Raw genomic sequence first — 18,730 nt, 5'->3', positions numbered from 1 at the left:
CTTTTCTCTGAGTCTGTCTTGCCATCTTCGCCTTTAAATTATGTATGTTCGCACGATGAGAATCCTCAGTAAGAACGCCGACTCTGTGTAGTATTCTCTTTTGGAGTCAAACCTAAACCTAAAGTATAAATAGGAGTTTCTAAAGGGAAACAAATTAGCTTTTTACCTTTAATAAAAATTTGAACACAGCCTTAGAGTATTTATTAAAAGATTGGGCGAATAGGATAAACCATCACGCACTTAGACCACTTATATCGAAACTAAAAAAAATTCTCATCGTTTTAAAAAAGAGCTAATTGTTTCTAAAATAAATAATTTAGTCGATAGTTGTATTAGTATAAAAGCCAATGTTACTTGTAAAATGAAACTCTAACTTAATCCAATAAAAGATATATGTTTAAAACTAAATGTAAAAACAAATCAACATATTTTATTCAAAATTCATAATTCTGTTCAATAATGACTTTCAATCATTTTCATTACATAATGCAGCACTCACAAGTGAATTGTTTGTTGCCAGATAGAATCTTTCCAGCACAGCTGTGTTGTCAACCATGCATCTGTCAAAAACAGCTGAGTATACAGCATCAAAATCATTGTAGTTGTACAGGTGACTTCATCAATAAACAATCATAGTGTGAAGTGGTTCATTGCTTCAAAAGAATCAATTCTAAACTGAACTCTTCTCTATGTTATTACCGAATTAAAAGTACTAAACAAATACTATTAAAGGAGATTACTAAATCTATATTTGTATTGTATGCAGATTTAACGTGGAGGAATAGCGTTGGTTGAGAAACAATTTTTTTGGAAAGTCCGAACAATTGTCAAAATGGTGTTACATCGGAAAAGTAACATGAAAGAAATCAACATTGAAACATTTGTGAAGTAGGCCTACAAAATATGCTTGAACTAGTTTTTGACAAATTATCCACGAAAATTTTTTTATATAGATATATATAGAATATAGAATAAGTTTATAAAATGAGCTCTGTATTCATCCTTCCCAAGCTGGAAGTCAGCTGACAGATTTGTTGCTTGGAAGATATAAGTAAGTAATTCTCTCATATTCTCTACTTTTGTTGCCTCGTACATCTGTTTACTACTTTGTTAATATTTTGAATCGTAATACGGACTTTTAGTTGTTAAAATAGGTTATGGGTCATAATCGAAAGTTTTCACGGAGTATCAAATATTTATTCTTTTGAACTTATAGCACGATAAATATTGTTATACAAAGTTAATACACTTAAATTCCGCTGTTAATGATATTGATGCAACCTGTAGTGGTTTGAAACACTTAACACTTTTAAAACCTAAAATTCCAAAAAAAGTTTTAATCAAGCAGGACTGTCAATTTGGAGTACATTAAACTTATGCAAAATACTGCTCCTAATGCAGTTGGAAATGCATTACCTTTTACATAAGTTAATTTCGGAACCTACAAAATCATTTATCGTCCAATAATAATTATTTTCATTAGTTCTAGTAATCCACACGAATTTCCACATTTCCTCAAGTTTTACCAATACCAAACTAATGATGTAAGTATAAGCCCACCCCGTAACGAAGTGGAAGAAATGGAGGGTGGAATCAGATTCCCAGCACGTCTTATAATTGTTTGCCCCATAAAGAAGTTACCCGACATGGAAACCCAATTACCTGGTTCCTGAAGCTCCCTTTTTCTTAATTGATCCCATCTCTCGTGACGGATAGAAGGGTTTCTTGTGTCCCAAGTCGCTCTAATGTCTTGGCCAAGTAGTCCACGTGTGTGGGAAATTTATGATTAAGAAATAATTTTTTTTAATATCTACTACTTGTACTAGCATTTTATAGTTATTTTAAATTATCAAGAGAGGTGAAATAAATTTGTTCCTAAAAATGTTTGCTGGGAATTTATGTTTGTTGTGAAAACTATAACATATTTGTTCTTTGCAGAACTTAAATTACAACTCTGCAACAAATTAAAATGATTTTAATTGCCATGCCATGTAAACTTAAAGGAAATCTTTTGGTTTAATAATTGCTTTCTAATATATTGAAATGTACAGATTTTGAATTTCAATTGTAAATTTTCAGAGATAGGTTTAAGCTTAAATATAACGACATTACTGTTTTTTTAACTGCCTAATACATTCTTTATCCAATAGTCAATGCTAATACTTATTGTTGCATTAGTAAACATAGCCCTATAGTTATTTGTTATGAGTTTTTTTAGTGGTTTTGTATGGAAGTTTTTACAACTGCAACAAAACTTGGTTGGTCCGATGTGCCATCAAAAACTGAAGAAACACACAAAACTCCCTTTCTAACTAACCTCCTTGCTTAAAAAAATTTCACAGAAAATATATCATCCACGTTTCATCATAGTAGCAAAAATTAAATTTATGTAACTTTGTCTTTATTAGAACCGAAAACCAACATATCACACAGCTAAGCCGCAATATTGGTCGGCGGTCTATTATATTCAGCAATCTCACTGCGGGATTATCGTATCGGCACAATAGGCACCTGATGGTAGATCTTAATATTATGGTAAGCGGATCGCCTTACACTGGAGGCCCAATGTAGCTTTGGAATTGGATGGTCGACTTTATATACATAACTGTGAGTTCTCTATAAGGATTCAATATCAATATCACTGCATATTCATTGGAATTGCTTTCTCCAAGAACTTAAGTATAACAACTACTAAGCTACCTCTTACAACTTAAGTTTCACAACAAAATTAATTTAAATATGTTATTTTATTTCCATGATTACCATAAATATTCCAAATAATCGAACCATGCTAATCTCCTACTTGATTTGGCAACTGTTTCGTCACCAAATTGGAGCCATCTTTAGGCTATACTTTGACTCGTACTCTATTAAAGACCTTCAAAACACTCACATCGATATACTCACACATAGTCTCAAACTGTAAAGATATGATACTACATAAATTTGTAAAATTTTCAATAAAAATTACATAACATTCAAATAAAATACATACACTTTTTTAAGGTTTATTTGATTACTTTGGGTGTATTTTGAACAAATTAATAATGTTAGCAGCTAAATGGAACCACCAATTCCAAATACAGTACCCCTCTTAACACGGCAATCTTCACATTGCAGACTATGTAATCAAGTTGTAGGATGCGAATTCCTCAAATTAAAATGACGATTGCAAATTGCAGCCACGTCGAACTGCAATGATGTAGTTAATGCATTTATGATTTCTGATCTCAGTTGAATCGTTTCCTAATTCAAATTTCTAATTCAATAGCTAAGCCTAAATATGACGCATTTTTCAATAAATACAAGTTTATAATCAAACAGGTTAATTAATTTTATGAAAATAAAAATATATCATTTCATTGTATCAATATGACTACATTTTTTATTAGGTCTTAACGATTATTTTTATCTATAAACACATATAACTGTAAAATAAACTTATATCGTTGAAATGAAATAATGTGTAATACATTCCAGTAAATATGAATTTTTGTTTTACAATATTAACGCCATATTTGCAGCTAATATAAAAATAAAGTTCTAATTTCCTCCAAAGAGCAATTTATTGTAACCACCTTACGAAGGTTTAAGATGGTTCTTTACCGCTTCACGTTGGACAGTTTCGCCTTAAAGAAGTTAGCCGCCATAGAAACCCAATTATTGTGTCTCGAAGCTCTCCTTTTCTTAATTGATCTTATTACTAGTGACTTTTACAACCCTCCAATGTCCCGACATTTGACGTAAGACTCGATGTATTTAGCTTCCAGTATCGAGTTACTGTGGCTGTTTTACTACGTTGAAACATAGATTATCTTCTCATAAATGGCCACTGATATCTCTGTTTTCCATCGGGATGTTTGCAATTGGGAATATTTCTCATTAAAAAAGTGTCATCCACTCGAACGTGTAAAAATAGTTACAATTTATTTGTTTCTTTTACTTTACTTTTTAAATCACTTTGTTACGTACTGTGACAATATTACTGGTTTAATTTTTTTTGTCTACCCATTTGGGATTTTTAACGAGTTATATATGAGATACACAAACACTTTTTGGGAATGCAATACAAACCCATGTGAATCGAATATGTCCCTGTCGCACCGACATTATTTAAATTCACGGAAAAGTGAAATCAGTGTTCATTGAAAATAAAAACTCTAGATTAACTGATTATATTATACTAAATTAACCCACCAAAATCAAACATAAATGGTGACTACTTTCTCCTTACCCGACTCTAATATAATAACTCCGCTTTCGATAAACTATCTAACAATTTAAACCTAGATCTGACACTTAACTATGTTTCTATAGTCAATTTCCAAAACCAATCTTGTTGATGATTTCGCCTATAATTAGTTTACGATGTGACGTCGCGTGACCTAGTTTTAGTAGACAGATTAACACCGTCGTCTGTGACGCCTTGATTGCATCAACCTTGCTAATCTGGGACTAATGATAGACTCACAGTAGAGTCAAGGTTACTCAGGTGTCTCGGAATACTTTTAATAGTTGTAATAGCTAAACCCACACACTTCCATAAACCTATGTTTTATTGAACCTCGATATGAAAATAATATACAGTATAACAAATGTAACAAGTTTAAGATTACTTGCAAAAAAATTACATTAATGCTCGGACAAAAACTAACATTAAATATTGATCTCAAAGTTAAAGATGTTTTTAGGTTAAAGGACGTTCCTTTTATTATTGACCTAATCCACTGACTGTAAAATGCCACACAGAAATGCTACAATTTCAATACCTTAAAAATTTGGATTCCGAATATTCTTCTACATTTCTTAAATGTACTCATAATTATATGGAATTCAGACTTAAAACCCTAAATCATTTGAAATTAGACCAGCATTTAAAAACAAAACTAAAAAGGGTGTAAATATTTTTATTACAAACTTCACAGCATTTTTTTTTCCTTGGACGCTAGTTACTAACCCTGGATAGTTTTCCAAATTACTTCAGGCTAGACTAAGAGTTTCGGCATCATCACTTACAAACCATTGATGATTTGGCGGATTTGAACCCGGAACCTTAGAGACCAAAGTCCCGCGAGCATCGATATGATGGCTCGAACTCAACCACTAGACAAGCCCTCCACACAACGAACATTACACCGTTTAAAATTACTGCCGTTCATTAAATAATAAGTTAAACAACAATTCGAAAATCTAATAATTACAACGACAGAGACATATACGTTACCATATACCATATAATAATACTATATATGTTTTACACATGTTGGTTACAACTTACAGTAGAATGAAGTATGAGAATGTGGTATATTAGATCATCAGTCACTACGCTGCAAGCCTAGTGGGTATCCATCATTGCTGTGAGGAGATTAGGGTTTATGAGACTTGGAGCTATATATCTTCTGGCCGGGTTTACTCCCTTACTACCTCTTTTATGGAAAAAAATATGTTTCGCGAATTGCAGCAACATACAATGATCTGTGCATTTAGGCAGGTTATAGTGTAATAGTTTCATCGCAAAAAACAACGTTAAGAAATTTGTATTGATGTAAAAGTAGTGTATTTTGGATACGGGAGTGAGATTACTAGTTTAAGTAAAGCTGTGTTAAAGTGAAACTAGACTAGAGAACTTTAAGGTTTCCTGTAGTGCTGAGAGTTGCAGTATTACAATAGTCAAAGGCATCTATTCTATTAGGTAATTAGATCTCACTATTGAACACATCTGCCTATTGTACTATTATAATCCTATTACTATCATCCTCTCCCTAAATAGCTCTGGGTAGTTATATCGTACACTTTATAAATTGGGATATAAATAAAGATTCATTTATGTAACGTGTTAAGATTAGTCATGTCACAGAAACTATGGGTTATTTGTGTTTGTTTTTACCATAAAGTACAAAATTTTTATAATTTGTATGAGAGGTCCTTTAGTTTATTTTACTTCCCCTGTTTATTAAACCTCCCTCTAGTTTTAAAAGGAAACTAAAACAAAAATGTGTTTTAAACAACATTTTGGAATATCTAATACAACACATTCAAGGAACGATTGTGTTTGATTCAATCCAAAGGAGTAATGAGAATTTATATAGTTATAGTTTAAAATAGATTATCATTCATCACATTTGAAGAGATGCATGAAAAATTTACTATTTTTATAACCAGCCCAATAAAGAGCAAGGGATTGTAGCTGTGTGAATTACCTAGTTAAATTCCATAAATCTCGCTAGTCTGCAATCGTCAGGTAGTTTGTAGATTCCGACGATGGCTAAAGCAATAATAACCAACGTCCAACGTGAAGACAGCTGTTTTATACTGAGTAAATTTCCTCTTAGGAAAAACACCTAATCTCTTTCAGCATTTCTTTTCTACTACTGTTTTTAAGGGATCAATTTATTTTTGAGCATAATGAAACTTTTTCATGAGGCAAAATGATCTTAAGCAAAATGCAAGATTAAAACACCCACATACTTTGACGCTACTGTATTATATAGGCCTGACCCCTAAAATGATCAATGATACGGTCTGTGTCCAATAGGAAATCTATGAAAATGAGCAGAAGCCTTTTGTGTAGCGAAATCCATTATTTTTCCATATATCAATCAAAATAATTTAATTTTTATTTTTTTGTAATAATGGATCTAAATCTAAACAAAATAAGTTCAGTATTTCAAATATAAACCTGTCTCCTTAAACCAATTATAATAGAATCATAATGTAATACTTACATACAATTGCACAACAGTTTAGTAAGTTATTGAACAAGCTCTCAGTATGATCTAAATATATCTGCATATAAATCTTCTGAAATCATCTTTCTTGCTGTGGAACAAAATATCCTTATCATCTGAAGGAAGTGCAGTACCTCTGTGCAGGGTTCTTGCATCACCTGTATTGCTTATTGCACACTTTGTCGCAAACAATTTCCTCCGCAGTAACAAGCCAACATAAATCCACTCAACGGCTAAATTACCTTCTGATTGCCAGCTTGGCCACCTTCTCTGCCATTGAAGTTGAAATATTGAAATAAACATTGAGTGTTTGTCTTCAAGTTAATTATAGTCTGTGATAAGCGATAAATAAAAGTTAAGTGCGCTGTGTACTTTTGTTTCGTAACCTGAAGTAACGTTGCTAGTTTTAATGATGGATAACATAAAAGTGTACATACCCTTTTAAAGCATTAGCTCATTGGATTAAAATATGTAAAAAATTGCATTCAGTTTTAGAAATAACTTTAACAAACATTTAACTCCGAAAAGTAATTATTTTCATAAAATATTCATCAATATAAATTATAAATATAGCCTTTTGAAGTTTTAAAATCTGTGCAGAATGGTACAAAATATTTTACTAAATTGCAAATCATAAGAAAACGTGAGAATTATTTCACTGAATAATTGATAATCGTAACAAAAAAGGAAATAATAATGTAATGAGTAGAATAAAGTGGTGAGTGGGTTATGATTGACATAAAAATAATTCAAAATAACAGCTTAAAATGAGATACAATAAAAGCATATAAACAGTAACTAGTTTCTTACACTGCCTATTATTTCTAAGGTCGGCGTTATAGTTTCATGACGTTTTCCTCTTTTTAAACGCTAAATCCTGCAGTATTTTATATATACAATTTTGTAATTCAAGTCAGCACCTTATTTGAATGAAACAACTTTATAACTTCATCTCTTAGAACGATGCAATAAAAACACGAGTCTCAACTTAAAGATGCCCTACATTTGGAAAGAGGATTATTAGGAATGTAGATTATATTGGTTAGGAATAAACCAAATTGGCAAAGCTAAGTTATCAAACCGGCGAGAAGTTCGTAGTTTCCATACTGAGATGCTGTGTTGTTCGCTATCCGCTTACCATAATATTAAGATCTTCCAGGTGCCATTGTGCTGATGTGATAATCCCATATTGAAATGTCCCAGGATCGCGACCTATTACAATAGACCACCAACCTATATTAAAGCGCTCGGGTTGATAATATTTTGTTATCGGTTTATTAAAATTCTTTCAGGACGGAATACTTAATAAAACGAGACTTCCACATTGATGGGGCGCTGTCTTATCTTGAATCACGGTAAAGTAAATCTGCACCATAGAATTATAAATTGAGTTTGAATTTACATCATTCTCCGAATGGTTTGCTGTATCTGTATATTATATGAGGGTATGTTATGTATATCGGTAAGTGTTCCTAATTAAAAACTTGGTATATAAGTTAATACATTACGTTTGAATCTTAGGGTAATTATTTTTGCCTAAAACTTAGAACAATATCGTATTTTTATAATAAAAATATATTCAAAAACATAAATCATTAAATGAAAATGCTTCTTTAGAAAATTAAAACTAAAATATTACCCATTAGAAGTTTAATTATAAATTAGGTATGGTTTTACGTAAAATCATAATAAGAACAGAAGTTTGGTTTAGGTTTTATTTATGAGCAAGGGTATTCTATATTTCAAAATTATATTAACCTTCTACAGAGTAGCATTATTTTTAACTTTATTCCTAAATTCTAAAAAAATAATCGAAAGCTGCACTTTAAGCCTTAGTGTAAGAACAGGGAAACCCCTGTTTGATATTTGTGTTTTAATGGCTGTCCTATTAGTTTCCAGGCATAGATTAAGCCTTGTGACCATTGTCACAACTCAAATCTTTTCAGGAATATCTACAAGGAAAGTATGCGACGTAGAAACCCCTTAAACATCAACATCCAACAGCTTTATCACCGTTACATAAAACAGGTTTACAATAGTACCTGTTACCGAAACTGTTAAATCACCTTATTTAAACACAGACATTAATAACGCGCGATGAGTTGCTACCTATTGTTGACTGTTTATTTGTTTTCCACGGCAGATGCGAATGACAAACACCTCGTTTGTTCTCATTCAAGCGGTGAAATAATGGCGGAATATGTTACGTTGAATATTAATAAATTTTACCCGAAAACCATTTTGTATGGCGAGGTGCAACATTCGTCACTCTTACCTGTGACGTTATTAATCACGTGTGTGTGTTTGTGTGAGTGTGTGGCCAGGTGAGATATGATACTAGCCCCGGTTGCGGTGCTCTCATACCACTTAATCTATGTGCTATAAACTATATGGTTTACTTGTGAAATATCTCGCAGCAGTTTATAGTTGTGTCTCTCTCAATGCATTGTTATAGTAAAATTGCTAACTTATAACAATGGTAAAACGTAAGAGGCAAGTTTCTTACATGTGGATGAAATGAATACGTAAGGAATAAATGAAGGATGACCTTCAAAGTCCGTTTTGCTAACTGTGAATTAATATTTTTTGAAAGTAGATGTTTATTCTAGTGAAATGTTTAAAGATTCAATTATTTAGTTGTGACAATATTTAAATATCCTTTAGCGTACACTATATTGTTTTAAATTTAAATCTTGATGGTCAGTCTTTTGTGACGATTTCCATCACAGCATTTGACATAAAAGGAAGGCATTTGTCTAAACTAAACTATGTATAATTTTCATTAATTGAAAAACAAGCTTAAACATCGAATTGGAGTTTTTTGTTTGCAAATTGTAAATAATAATTTCCTACAAGGCTCTATAACTAAACACTATCGTCGTTCCCTTGAATTTCTCATAATTTAGCCCCATTATCAAATTGAAGCATACTATTATTTTCCACCTGAAAACTAAGGTTTGGGACAGTAAACTTTTTCCAAGGAATATTTCACAGTCATTAGTTCTCATGGAAACATGAGTTATTGCAGAAATCTGACAAGTAGGAGAATCGCAACGTTGGTTATCGATAGGAGTGTCGCTCGGCGTTACAAATTGGATCTGCCCATTTATTGTCAGGATGATCGAATCAACCCAACGCACAAGATTACACTGAAACTTGAGGTTTATTTATTTTATTTGTCCCCTATTGTTCCTGAATTTACAATAATTCTAAAACCAAATAAATAAAAACAAGAAGTATACTCAGTTTTTTTGCTGTCGGGGATTTGTTGCTAGTTATAAAATTCAGCTTTTAGTGTTTTTTATGTTCAATTTTTGTTTACTTAATTAACGACATCCAATAAAAAATATTTTGTAATATGCATTAGCAAGTTGTTTTGAAACTAATCTATAAGTAGTTAAGTTTGTTTTTATGTTGACTTTGATTTTGAACAATACGTATCCCCGTATAAAGTCGAGTGGGTTTTCGTAAGTTTTTGATGACTAGTGATATAATTTTATCGATCGGTTTGAGCATGTATAGGCTTATTATGACATCGTTTGATTATAATATGAGTTTGGCCATATAATAGTCTTTAGGTTTTTTATATTTAGGATTGTATGAATAAATTAAATGCATAAATCTTATTTAAAATATAAAACATTTTTGATCAGATTTACTGGTTTAATAAATATCTGAACTAAAACTCAGACGGAGTTTATTTATGGTTTTATTTTTTTATTTTTCAACATATATTATTTATAAATCTGTACAATAGATTTATTGATTACTTTTATGTTTTGTCAATATTAATAAACTGTGTATTGTTGCAGGTTTGAAGAGAACAAGGATTAACATTGAAGGTAAAGACTTTCCCTTTTACAATTTTGTAAACAGAGTAATTTTTTACAAACTCTGAATCTGTTGGTTCAGTGGTTGTAAGTGAAACAACAAACGATGTAAGAAGGCTCCAAGCTTTCTAATGGGCGACGCCAGAAAACAAACGCTGTAAAAATAACTTTTTACCACCAACCGGCTTTCTTTGTTGGAGATTTAAACGGAAAACGCCTTAAACACTTGTTTGTATTATATTTTAGGAACAAGTACTTTTAAGTCCTTTCTTACAAAAATAAATGTATACTTCAGATAAATACGTTAGTAAATATTTTTAAATCAAATTAAATAATTTCAGAAACATATAAGATTCACTTATAGCTATATTATTTGAACTAGTTAAATAATGTGATTATATAAGGCAATAGACTTATTTCCCCCTATAATTCTTGTACCTAACATACACCTTAGTATAGTGTTAGACACATCTGTTAGGTATATTTACTAGAGTCAATACGTATTTTGCTCCATAGCTGTGCAACATATGACAGGTCCATCCTATCCTATCGATTATAATACCTAGAGTCACTAAGCGATGATGATTACCTTTACGAATGATTATCAATGGTAGATGTACATCAACGGTGATAGTTAGCCATGAAATGATTGGCTGCAATAATTGTCTATGATAATAGTTAACTATGATAATATTGGTTAAACACGATAACTTGCTAATATGTTGATTTTCAATCGGTCACGATGGAAATTATGGATTTGCATATTAGCTTTGATTTTTCTGATAATATTCCATGATAATAGTTTTCGTTGATTTTTATCAAATGGTGACGTGCTGCTATGATGATGGTAAGCTACGATTTGAATGGCAACTGTCCATAAATTGAAATTCGAGTCGGAGGTGGTTTTCGGTTACATATCGAATTATCTTTGACTACTTTTAACACGATATGACAAATAGTACTGACCGACATTTTGTCATAAGTAGGGCAAATACAAATATCCGCCCCAAAAACTCGAGGCCCCTAACAAACCCCAATATAGGTTACTGTGGGCGAGGTTTCAGGCCCAATCATAGCTCAGGGGAGAGAAAATGACACGGCTCATCTGTCACGCTGTAAATCGAGTCGACCCAATTCGTTCTGGACCTTCTGGTTCGATAAACTCAAAACCCAAAACGTGTGTAGAGCTACTGTAGAACTTGGTAAGCAGCTGGTCTTGCTTGTAGAATGGGGACTGTTTTATTGTTGTTTTATTTCCAGTCAATCTTATGTTTATGTACTTCTTGGTGGTGAAAAATGCCACACCTGTTAACAATGCTTGACTTCGATGCATGAAGTTATAACATTTTAGTGTCTTTGTTCTAAAATTTCCGTTGTACAGCCATATTCAGTCTAAGCCTTCTCAATACGTTGGAATAGTTTTATTAAACGTTTAACTCAATAAATCAATAAACATTGAGACAATAATTTTTAACTTTTTTAATGTAGTAGGCCTATGTCATTGTAGTTTTTGGGATTTTCTATTCAATTTAATTTATTGTTTCCCAAATCTTCATTTTATATTGAATAAAAAAAATCTACGGTACTTCGTACTACAAAGAAAAGTTCAATGAGGTATCCTAACCAAACCACACACATTTAAGCGCTAAGTTTGATTAACTTTAACCCTGAAATGTTTGAACAACACAGGTTAAAGGTTATCTTTAACGCCGATGTTTTGAAGATTCCCTTGATAAAAACTGCAACATCCCGCGAGTACTTACCGAGAAGCAAAGTTAAAAGATATTGCCACTGTGCGAGCAGCGCACCTGTGTATCTTCCTTGTAAACTAATCCATATTGGGATATATTTTGTTGTATACCTGTGTAGCCTTTCTATAATACCATACAGTACACTATGGTATATATTATAAAGAGCTTCTTAATATACGTATAGTCTCAAACCTGTGTTTGTATATTTTTAAATTATATTTTTTAACGAAATCTACTTGACCATCATGAAATCGAAAGGTATATTATAATAATTTTTCTCTAGAGTCATAGTAAGATGATAAAAGCACTTATCATTCACACCAACACAACATATACTCTACACTCACGTTATATAATTTTAGGTCATAAACAAACATGTTCGGTTTCCTCCTACCAAAGTTCTCTCAAACTAAAACGACATAAAAAGCTGGGTTAGAGTAAAACAGAATATAAATCACAAAATAAACTAAGAACAAAGTTAAGTCTCCTTTATAAATATTAAAATGGGTCTGGAAAAGAAGCTTAGTTATTCTACGATACACGAGGTCGGGTGTATCATTTATTGAGGCTACTTTCCACGAAACTGGAGGGAACCGTTAAGGCCCTTCACTTCAGAAATGTAATGAGTCATGAAAAGTAAATACGGTCGAACGTTGAAACAACCTTTTCACCGCGCGGCGCCATTCCAATGTTGGTTTTCACTTTCGATACTCTTATCGGAAACAGACGTGCCTCTCCGTTGAGCCCGCTCTTTGAAAAACACTTTCTGTTCAATTCGATAAAAAAGGTGGCTTTAATAAAGAAATACACTGGGTCTTTTCAATTAGGAGTGTATTTCTTAAATTGAAAAATAATTTCTAGCAAAAACTAATCATAATTAGTTATAGGTTGAAAATTATTAAAGGATAAAAATTAAGTCCTGTAGGTATTGCTTATACAAGTTAATATGTTTTTAAGTTCATGGACTGTTCCTACACAAAGTCTTTGAAGTACTAGCTTCGGGAGGTAAGGAAACAATATTAATTGTTCTAGTGGTTAAATACCTTTTTGTTGCCAACGTAACCCATTGGTCGCGACCGGTTTCGTACTCAGGGTGTCATTGTCAAGCCTTAAGACGTGTCGTCACTCCTAAAATGAAAGTAAGGAAACTCCTCCCACTTTCCTTTTCTCCCGAAACGTATTTTCATTAAAACACTTGTAGGAAATTTCCATGAACTAAAATTGAAATTGTATATTTTTTGGTATTATGAACTTCAAAATGACAGTCAAAATGTGTTATATTTATTTGCGTTTTAACTAGTTGAGTAGCTTAAGTTATTCTACTCTCTTACCCAGAGATTATGAAGTGTTCACCTGACCAAATAAATGTAACGTATGTATACATCCTAGTTTATTGAAAGTTTAGGCTTCACACACTGAGGCAAATAAGCCAGTAGCTGAATCCAGAAATGACCAGAGAGTGATGACAGTCACCTGTCATAATCAGCTGATCAGTGACGTCAGTGATCAGCTGTCATCACATGTTGAGTCAGCTGGCCACTGCTCTTCCATTCAATTAATTGTCCAAACAACCAGAGTTCGTGGTATTTATTAGAGCTCATTGTGGGGTGTGGCATCTGTATTGGTAGCAGTGGAACGCGTTGGTTAAATCTGTTACTTGAAAAATCTTCTGTAACCATAATTATTTAAGTAATATTTTCAATTTACTTAATATTAATTTAAGCTTTATTTGTGTTTTAATTAGAAAAAAAATACCGTAGTAGGAAGTTTGTGTGTTTTAGACTCAAAATCAAAACTTGAGTTACTGCACGTCAAAAAGGGTTAAAGGTAATTCAAGTTTTTTCCCTCCAAAGATAAAGACAACAATCCAAATTTAAAGGACTGTATATACCATCACATTCCACACTAGTATAAACGTAAGTTAAAAAGTATATTTTTCTTCAATCCATTGATGAAAATTGAAAGTCTCTGAACCTTATATGGTAAACTACGTAGTTTTTTAAACAGGTTAAAAACCTGTTGTACAATAATCCAATTTGTCAATCGCCAGATGAGAAAACGGATTCTTGTAAGTACAACCTTTACCTGTTCATGACTCCTAAGAGGTCTTATAACTCCTAGCTTTTAGGTTCTAATTAAAATTTTCGGTGTTAAGTACTTATTAATTTTCCTTTATAAAATCACACAGCTCTTTTTTGTTACACATTTTCTCAAAATGTTGAGCGCAGGTTGATTATAATCCAATAGCCTCCCTACAAAATGTCCATCAGAAACACCCCGGGGCAAAAAATCCAATAAACCCTCAACTGGTGATACAATGTCACGTAAACACGTTAGGGAGAGGGTGCATACCTTAAAAAGACGTATATCAACTGGTGCTAGGCTCAGGGAACATCAAAAGGACGTTATTTAAATGATAAAGGCGAAGGCGGTGTTCTGGTGGAACAGTCCTGGTAGTGGTGGCAGGTGCAGGGCTAAGGACTCCCCGTCGGGTAACGGGGTGTGTGAAAAGGATATGGTGGGGTCTGCATGAAAAGGATTTATGGTTGACAGTTCATTAAATAAGTGAAATGACGTTTTTAGGTCGTATCCACAACAAAAAGTTGGGTAAATGGAATTAAAGATTTTAGAAAATTCGTGTAACTCAATTCAAATTTCTTTTGCGTCAGTTTGGTTCTGAAAAAGGTCATCAACCGGGTTTAACGTCGTAAGTAAACACAATTTGGAAATTAAACACAAATATTTTCTGGTAAACAATAAATATCGTTTACATGGTATTCTGAATCATAGTAACGTGTTTTTCCATAAATGTCTAATAAAAAGTAGTCTACTTAAAAAATAATTTCAAGACAAAATAATATGAATATTTGAGTATAGAGGGTGATAATTAAAACGTTTAGTCCTTTTAGCCAACTAAGACATCCAGAGTTTGCGATGCCCGTAAAATATAACATTGCAAGTAATAGACAGTAGTTGAGTGCATTTTAGTTGATATATATATACATTGTAAATTATAATACTCTTCTTAATACAGTATGAGTACGATGAAACCCAAGGTGCAATTCTGAGGTAACAATCAGAGAAGGTTCACAACGGGATGCCTTTCATATGGTAATTCTACCAGGAAACATACAATCCCTTAATGCGTTTGTCTCTGTAGGCTTCGTGTTTGTCGCGAATATATTCGAGCTCCACCAGCAATAAGTACAAACATGTGGAGCTACATACCAATCTTAAAGGTAATAGGGTAAAACATATCCACTACACAAAAAATTCTCGGAATAAGTAATTTTTATTGGAAACAGTCACATTCAGCTTGTATGTTCGGACATGCTTTTTAACCAACTGGATAATTGATTGAGGAACTTCCCATTGGATCACTAGAGATTGGGGAAACCAGCTGTATCGAGTATCCTATTATTGGTTCACGGAAATTTAATTTACATTGTGCAGTGTAGTGGAGTGACTCAACGTTGGTTTCTGATATCAATTTTCAACTTACATATACAGTAGAGTTTTTACAATAACTTCTTTTTTGGCATTTTTTTGTTAATGAAATCACTGGAATATGATTTCTACGTATCTCACACTTTATATTTTACACATTTGCACGACAGTGAATACATTTAACACATATGAGAATAATAATAAATTTTAACCTATCAAAATCACCGATTGCCAGGCCAAATCCTAATAATTTGAACAGTGTAAGGGTAGATACAGTGCAAAGAAAAAAATGTTTGAAAACGGATCTAATTTTTTCTTGTCTATATAATGTGAGGAGTGTTTCTATTGTTTGTTATGAAAAATTGTAAGATACTCAAAAGGCTATCATTGACCATTATCTTAAGTTTTTTGACTTTATTCCTTGCAGGTGTAAGAAGTGTTAGTAACTATAAAGTTATTTAACTGTCTTTTTAAGGTACGTTTAACATCTAGAATTTCACTATATTCATTTAATAATCTTTATGGAGGAGTATTACCTGGCAATCTTCTGAATTTATTTAAACCCTAAAATAGCCTAACGAATGCCTATTAAATAGGCCTATAGGCCTAATAAATTCAAACACTCTTACCTAATTTAATAAAAAAATAATCCACTAATATATAGTGCTTTGTCACAACTTTAATTTAATTGTGAAATCGTTGCGATCACCAATAAAAATTCGAGGATACAACAGCTAACAATTAAGTAAGTTCTACTTTATTAGAAATAGGTCATCATAGGAAAAACATTAGGGAGTTATGATTTTTATCTCAGGAAAAATATAACTTTTACACCATACTTCTGTACAACGTTTATAAATATTTTGAATAAGGGTAGTTTTAACCTTAAAAAGCAACCCTTTGGCCCAGGGTGGATTTTCAATAGAGGGTAAGTAAAACCTAAAACTAATTTTTGCAATACAAATTAAGGCAGTATAGGATGATTAGACAATTCAAACCTATTTAAATGTAATTAAATGCACTGATAATAATTATATAAATCCTAACATAATATACTATTTTACCAACCTAATTACAGAACTAACACAAATATGATTATTTAACTTGATGATACATTGTTAATCTTCCACCAAAAGTTCCCATTGGTTTTCCATTATCCCAACAGAGACAGTCGCTCGATAGTTTGTTATTGCGCGGTTTAAGCTCCCAACGAGTTTGAAAGCATTTTACTCTCCAATATAAAGCACAGAATCGCTGGAGACGCAGTTAAGGAGGGAAGAGGAGGAGGTTTACGCGCCAACTTTGATCGTTTCCCGCCAACGCGGGTATCACGTCATCATAACTCTTCCTTGTTCATCGCTTAGCGCCGTTTATTAAGAGTGGCTTAAGTAGATGAATGCTTCTAATATCTTATGTAAATGATGCAGGTTGAATCGCGAGTGTCTTAACAGGGTTCTACTCTGTGTTGGCGAGGGGTTCCATGGTTCCATGGTGTTGTAGGCATTACACATGGAAAACAGGTAATATTACAAACCCTATACAGTATACATCCGTAGTAAATATACCTTACACTGTAATTTCTACTATAAGTACCATAGGCGAGTCGTATTTGTGCAGTTTAGGCTCGAATAATTTGTACGTTTATTTTTAAAACCCTTTAAAGAATAAATAATAAGCATTGAATACTTTACATGATCTATGACATGACTAGGGATCTAATAAATAATAAAATAAACTATTAATAAATAAAACAATGGTGGATACAACTCTAGAACGAAGCAATTATTTTTGGGTAGCTTTTTATAATGTAAAGTAAAACCAACCAGTTCCATTTGCACAATACACAAACCCGTTATACAATTTGTATCGGATAGATTAAAGTATGCAATTTTACTATGACAAAAATTGCCAGTGTTACTTGATAAAATGCATCTAAAATGTATACAAAACGCTTACATCCTATGTTTATTTCAATACTCATTCCGACCGTGCCACAACACACACGATCTACAACTGTAATGCTCTTACAAAAAACTAAAACCAGCTTCAAATTTTGGATACTCTGGCAAATGTGGCATAAAACAGAGGAATCAGTTGCTATTGGCACTACAGCAATTGTCACAATAGCAATTAAATCAGAGCCCAGTTAATTGGCTTTGACATTGTGATGAGAAGAAGAGCAATAAAACAGAGAGCAAACACTACTGAGCTTGTGTGCACCACTTGACAGGTCACATCCATCACGTCACAGCAAATGTGTTGCTATTAGAGAGTTTAGTGACGTGCAAATAATGTAATACTACTAACATTTGAATTGGTCCAGCATTTAATGAGTACGATTGTTTAATAGTCTGAATATATTAAGTCAATAGAGTATGAATATAAATTAAATAAAAATATGTCTTACAACACTTGAAATACATTTACACCCATACTGTAAATAGTACCAAGGGACCGAGCCATGGTTCGGTATAGTTTATTTAGAGTGTAAAAGCAATATAAAGGAAACTCGCGTTTTATGTATACAGTATAGTTAATTAGTATTTTGGCTTTTATTATTTAAGTTTTAGTGGAGTTTTAACTTATTTTGATGGACATTTTCCTGAATACAGCTGTCCAATTAATATTACAGGCTGACAGAAAGACATAGTTCGTATTAGAAAATAGGATATATCAATAATAAGTATAAGTGTTTATTTTAAATGTTTCTATACGTATTTATCACTACTTTCTGTAAACTCAATAACCCATGCAATACTGATCTACGAGCTTTTTTCAGTATCCATAGTAAAACCATTGAATACTGAAGTTGTATCAATAGTCAAAGGTAAAACCCACATTTTTAGTGATAGCAACGGTATCCCAATTTTGTCTAGATAGTATTTTTCCTTTGTTTTATATAAGATTCTGTAAATATAAAAAACTATAACTATTTCCATTCTTTCTATATTTTACATTATCCATAAATATTCAA

General features: G+C 32.3%; 1 protein-coding gene across 1 annotated transcript in view; it reads left to right on the top strand.

Annotated features, from left to right (window-relative positions):
* Nucleotides 1-18,730, top strand: part of LOC128986373 (netrin receptor UNC5C-like) — a 78,501-nt gene that overhangs the window by 9,619 nt on the left and 50,152 nt on the right. The window contains exon 2 of the mRNA XM_054406723.1: nucleotides 10,541-10,570. The gene's annotated coding sequence lies outside the window, so the exon portion shown is untranslated. The remainder of the gene's footprint in view (nucleotides 1-10,540; nucleotides 10,571-18,730) is intronic.

Source organism: Macrosteles quadrilineatus, unplaced genomic scaffold (assembly GCF_028750875.1).
Source record: "Macrosteles quadrilineatus isolate MER2022 unplaced genomic scaffold, UCM_ALF_1.0 Scaffold_2__2_contigs__length_208266976, whole genome shotgun sequence".
Lineage (NCBI taxonomy): Eukaryota > Metazoa > Arthropoda > Insecta > Hemiptera > Cicadellidae > Macrosteles > Macrosteles quadrilineatus.
Note: the sequence above shows the minus strand (reverse complement) of the source record. Positions and strands in the feature narration are given on the sequence as shown.